We start from the raw sequence: 6,405 nt of genomic DNA, 5'->3' as shown, positions 1-6,405 counted from the left end.
TGTTTGCATAGACTTTTGTGGAATATGGAGACACTCCTGGCATTATATGAGCAAAGTGAGACTCATTTTTTAGGGTTGGTGGAGATGAGTGTGAAGATCCAAACAATCCCTGTCAGTGATGGAGAAGCTTTGATGAAAATATTTGGTAAAAAGTTCACCAGCATGAAGGAAATGAAGTTTCAAACTTTCCTTAGGAGGAGCCCAGCACGCCTGCTTAAAGAATAGTAAGTGTGGCGATGTGGATGCTTGCAGCGACTGCTGTATAGAGGCCATCCTGCTACACATGAAACACATCAGAGTCATAATTGTTATTTTAGTCACGTGTTTGTTTATTATCCTTATTGTTTTATCTGGGACTGTTTGCAGACATCTCAGAGAGAGGAGACACCAGCATCTGAACAGAGACTCAAACCAGCAACCTGCAGCTCCCTGCTTGGCTGCTCCAGTTTTCTCCTCACTCATGTTGCCCACCAGTGATTTCTAGCTGCCCACCCACACAGCAGGCTAGAATATGCGCTGAGCCTCAGCACCCAATACTTGGACATGTTTTCTTTATTAAACAATGAACCAGACCCCAAAAAGTAAACAGCTGTTATTGCTAGGCAACGGGAGCAGCATTTGGTGATGCAGCACCTGACATTCCTGACCATGTGGGCGGAGCATGCATGAAATGGAATGTTCAGTAGAACTGTGCAACACAAGCACTTAGTTCCAGCATGTTTCATTGTATCCAGCTAGAGACACATCTACAGCAGCATCTCTGTGCAGGACAAACGACAGCTGACGAAGAAACATCGAAAACTTCACTTCACTCCTCTACAAAACGTTGGTTCCTTTGTTTAAAAGGCCAAAATGAATCAAGGGAGATCGAGAAGAGGCTCGGCGAGTGCTTCACCTCACAATACAGTACAGCTGATTCATTTTAAATATCAAATGATACAGGCTGAAAATGTCAAATTAAAAGAAGAGGCAGAAAAATCAAGAGGAGAAGCTAAAAATTTTGTTTGAAACTGAAGTAGTATTGCAGGAATTACTGGATGTGGGTCTCAAACTTAAAGGAGAGAAGATGAGAAAACAACAGGCAGAAAACGAGAATGAAAACATGAAGAAAGAACTGTTGGAAGCTCAAAAAGCATTGGAGGAAGAGAAAAGCACAGCACAAGAAGCCAAAAATAAATATCAAACTGCAAAGAAGGAGGCAGGAAATGTGATGCAGGAATTACAGGAGGTGCAGGAAGCTTTTGGAGAGGAAAAAAGGAAAATGCAGTTGGAAACACAAGAAGCTGCAAATGTAATGGCTGAAGCTGAAACACTAAGGAAGGAATTACTGCATGTGAAGCAACAACTTGAAGAGGAGAAAAAATGTAAACACGAGGCAGAAAATGAGATTGAAAATATGAAGAAAGAATTGTTGGAAGCTCAAAAAGTGTTGGAGGAAGAGAAAATTAAAATACAGGAAGCAAAGAAAGAAATGGAAGATACAAAGAGTTACACTCAAAACATGAAGAAGGAACTGATGAAAGTGCAAGAGGAACTTGCAGAAGAGAAAATTGAGTTGAAGGCATTCAAGAAAGAAATGACGGTGACCAAGAAAGACTGCAAAGATGAACTTAAAGAAATACAAAAGCACAAAAAGGAAGCAAAAGAAAAGCAAGCCGAGGACAGGAGGGGATTCTGGAGCAGACTGCTGAGAAAGAACTGACCCAGCAGCATCAAGTTTGAGGACATCAATAGTTTCTTCCTCCTCTCTCCACCTTTCTTTCACCCCATCCTTCTTCTTGGGACGTTTGTTTGTTTTTTAAAAACTCTAATCTAAATACATGTACTGAAATACACAAATAAAATTGCCATAACTTGACCTCATGTTGCCTGCTTCTTTTCTTGTGTGTCTGTGGATGTAAAACAGTAACACACTTTCTGCTCTGTGTCTTTAATTGTAAATAAATGCAATATGTTTTCATTTTAAAATGCAGTGCAAAAAACTTCTGCTCTAAATCTTTTTTTTTTTTTAGCAAAAAGATTTTTTTTTGCCTGTTGTGGAAGTTTTCCATTTAAATAAAGCCTGCAGACGAGCGGTGAGCGGTAGCTAACATTCTTTAATCCAAACACACAAAGAACAGACAAGCAAGCTTGATGAAGTCCCTGCATGACCGCGGGACAGACGGTCAGCAGAGTCTCCCTGAGCCTAGCATGGCTCTCAGTTAATACTTGACAAAAGAAATCTGCCACCACAATTGTTAATGTTTACCTAACTGGGCTAAGACAAGTAAGACAATGACAGATAATTGCCATTACTGATCCCTTTATCTGTTTGCTTTAAACACAATGAATTTCTTTTACTGAATAGACATGTATATGAGATTCCTTTTTGTCAGGTAATCATATCTTTGTTGTAGATGACTCAGTCTGCATTGTTTTAATTAAACAGAAAATTTCAAAGAAAAACTACTAGCAACAGCCAGTAGTGCCCCTCAGCCTCCCAGCAGATGTACCTATGTAATGAATTTCTATATCCTATGTCGCCATGTTCTCAAGTTATCAATTTACAAGATTTTCATAAAAATTTGACCTCAAGGTCAAGGTTACTGATATTAAACCAATTATAGATACACCTGTGGTATCAGTTTGAAACTCCTACGTCCCTTCGTTCTCATGTTATTGCATTCACAACTTGGGTGGACAAGTTGCTTTTTATGTTTTAGGGTTATTGATATAAATTCTGTGTTTCTGTGAGAAATCTGATGTTAAATATTTATATTTCCATTTTTTTAAAGAGTGTATGATAACTAGTTTACTTAACTATCTGTTACTCTCAAATGTAAAGGATAATTAATCAAATTTTTAAAAAGTTGTGAATCTACTTCATGTTTCATGCTGCCTCCTGACTTCTTAGTGACAAAAAATACAGAGAAATTCAGGAAAACAAATTCAGGGAAACTACACCTCCTGCTGTCCAAATTTCTTTGTCAGCATCAAATATCTGCCTCCAGAATACACAGAGTTTAGGGCAGAGCCACAATATATAAGTATGGTTGGCAGAGTGTGTCCCACAGTTCCTCCAGCATGAACTCAGATGTGTTGGACCCATCTTAGCAGTTATTTCTGGTGTTCTGTAGAATCTGGTACATTAATGCCTCTTTTATTTTGGGCAACTGCAGGGTTTTGAGTCTAATTCTAGGCCGCTGTTTAGCCTACATGAAGTTAGAAATTCTTCAGTACAGCTTGGACTCTCCACCATTTGACCCTTAGAACTGAAGAAGCTTCTCGGATGAGAGGTGAAACGTCTTCAAGTAACTCAAAGAAGTCCAGACGCTTTTCTTTCCAAGCTCCTTAGACTACGATGACCTGGATGACTGAGACAGAGCGTTCTCACTCCCGAGGCGTAACATGTCGACGTTTTGTCACGTCCCGCGGCGTTCCTGAGGAACGCGAAAGGAGACCTTCGGCGTTCTTATGGTACGCGGCGGGTTATGGCTGGAATCCAGTGCAATGACGCTCCCGCGGTAATAGACGTTCCAGCCCTGTATTCCAGCCCTAAACCTAACCTTATCCCTAGCCCTGACCATAACCTTATTCCTGACCTTAACCAGGACTTTAATGATGTTAAATAGCGTGTTTCTAAGCGATTTGAAGAAAAAGAGCGAACATGTGTAGGTTCAGTCCAGACGGTTCTCATATTCCCTCTTTTTCCGAGGTCGTCATTTAGGAACGTGGTGGGTAGCCGAAAACGTAATATGGTGACGATTTGTCACCTAGCGTAAAATGTTACGCTTTGGGAGTGAGAACGGGTTGACTGAGAACCTTCACAGACTTCTCCACACTTTAAATGCGCTCTAATGATGGGAACGTGTGGTAACATTTAGTCTTAACTGAAATAACATATTGCATCTATAAATGTGATTAAAATGTTTACCAAAGACTAACGTTTTTCATTCAGAACAAACAGCATATTTCAGGTTAGGGCTGCACAACTATTTTGTCCAATATTAAAATGACAGTTGTTTGTCACAATTATTCACAGATTTGTGGCAAAATGTGTTTTGATTGCACTGTCGTGTCAGAATACTGCTTTCACCTTTACTTTGTGCTACACTCATGTTAATGAATCTTCATAAATTAATGTTTGCAAACACAAAATATGAAGTTTTCCACTCTGTTATTTGTACCTGCACAATAGATGTGAATAAAACTCAAACCTATATGAGCTCCTTCTCGGTTTCCCTGCAACATTTTGTATAGATCTAACTTTTTGCCACATGAATAACCTTCTGATGTGTTTACAGTAAATGTATTTGATGTTAGCTTATTTTGTTACTTTTAGTGGGCCTATGCAATGTTCCCTGCGCACGTGCGCAATTGCGCACTGCTGGCACGGTCTCTGCGCACAGAAATTCTGCGTTGCGCAAAAAAAAAATCTAACCTGAATTGAAATTAAAATTAATACTTTAACAATTCTGTTTTGCAGTGTTGGTCAGTAAGTGACTGGCTGCTCCCATATGGGAACGATGCCACCTTATCCCATAGTCCAGCCAATGATGCGTATATGCGCAGCCAATCAACCTTGTTGACAGGCTATGACAGCGTCCTTATGTGCGACACCGGTGTTTTAGCTGGCAAAGCGGCGTGGCTGATGTGGAGTGAAGCCACGTTAATGACAACGTGTACAACCATTGGAGATGTGCGCAGGACAGACGGAACAATTGACGGAAAAATTGGGGACTTTATACCAGTTTTTAAATTGTGTTGATCGGCCACGTAAAACCAGAGGTGTGATAAAAAAAAATATGCAATGTTTGGTTTTCTTCCTGAATACTGGTTGTTTATATTTACTGCAGGAAGAAACGGTAAAAACTGCATTTTATAAGAAAAAAGGCTCGAAAGCGCTCTCCACCTGTGAGCAAAAACAAACCCCACCCCCCTCTGTCTTTCCTATTCGTCCAAAAAAGTACCATGTCGACCAATCAAAAAATGATATGGCAACGTAGCATCTAGTTGTTAAGAAACGGGGGAAGTTTTAGGAGTGACGGCGGTGCTTTGCGATGTGAGAGATTTGAGACGTTTAGCGCAAATCTTGTGTAGTTAGTGTGTAGTGTAGTTTTGTTGTGTGTGTCAGAACAATGAGGCGACTGCTGAATGCTACAGGTGTTACAGCAGTGATACATCTGCTGTTGTCAGGCCTGCAGGTATCAGGCTGTTGTTCTCCTTTATCTCATAGTGGACAGAAATTATTTTTGGAGTGACGCAAATAATTTGTGTGGCATCAGATTTGATGCAGAACAGCTGATTGTTCTGTAAATAGTTTGAAATGTTTATTTAAAAACGCCTTGGCTGCATTTAAAAAAATAGCTGCAAAAAACTTTGTTGTTTGCCAAACTGAGTAACTTTTTTGAAGAAGTAACTATATAATTAACTGCCCAGCATTGGTCGTTATATACTATATTTTGCAGACAGGACTCTCTCCCAGACCACAGACTCATGCTCATAATACAAGTCAGAGCTTTATAAAAAAAAAGAAGAAAAAAGTAAGTTGTGTTTTTGAAATTGGAGTTCAAATTATTTTTACTTCCAATATTGTTAACATACTACACAGGTCATGACTAGATTTATTTTTTAAAAATTTTCACATTAAAATGGTTTTTTTTTTAATTGGAGTCAGCACACCCATCATGATGACTTTTTACTACGCCTTCCTGGAAAGCATCATGACCTTCTCCATCACCTGCTGGTCCCACTCCCTCAGCCTTCATACAGGAACAGACTGCAGCATCAGTGTGCTCTAAAATCATTGGGCTGCCTGTCAGAACTCTGGCTCAGGTTTTCATCAACAGGCCCTTAGACAGGCAGCCAAAATCATCAACGACTCCTCTCACATTCTTCACCCTGCATTTCAATGGATCCCCTCTGGGCGACACCTCCGCTGCATTTCCTGCAGGACTGAGAGGAGGAGGAGCCCCACCTTTGTCCCCAAAGCCACTCTGCTTTTTAACTCCAGCTGATAAGAACATTTCCCACACCAGAAACATAAACTACGCTCTTATACTACCAACACTTTACTCACTTTTAGTCACTTACAGTTATTTATTCACCTTCAGTCACTTTAATTTTAAAACTATGTAATTTTATAACTGTATATACTGTGTATTTATTATCTCACTCTTATTGTGCTTATCTTCAACGTCATGCTGCCCTGGTGTTGGTTAATTGCCCCTTGGGGATAAATAAAGTCTCTTTGATTCTGATTCTGATCTTGTTTTTTTATATATTGGTAGTTTGATAGGTTTTGTATTTGTGTTCTTTTACATCATATTAAAATGTATAAATACATAGATTTAAATATATTTGTGTATTCATGTCTGGATTGTGTTTGGTTTTCTTTTATTTATTTCTGCAGTGGTTGTTGTGTAT

General features: G+C 39.5%; 1 protein-coding gene across 4 annotated transcripts in view; it reads left to right on the top strand.

Moving 5' to 3' along the window:
• LOC308393881 (NACHT, LRR and PYD domains-containing protein 12-like) overlaps positions 1–6,405 on the top strand; it is a 93,416-nt gene that overhangs the window by 53,499 nt on the left and 33,512 nt on the right. The window lies entirely within an intron of this gene.

Source organism: Rhamphochromis sp. 'chilingali' (assembly GCF_963969265.1).
Source record: "Rhamphochromis sp. 'chilingali' genome assembly, chromosome: 1".
In the NCBI taxonomy this organism is placed as follows: Eukaryota; Metazoa; Chordata; class Actinopteri; order Cichliformes; family Cichlidae; genus Rhamphochromis; species Rhamphochromis sp. 'chilingali'.
This window is presented reverse-complemented; position numbering and strand designations above follow the sequence as displayed.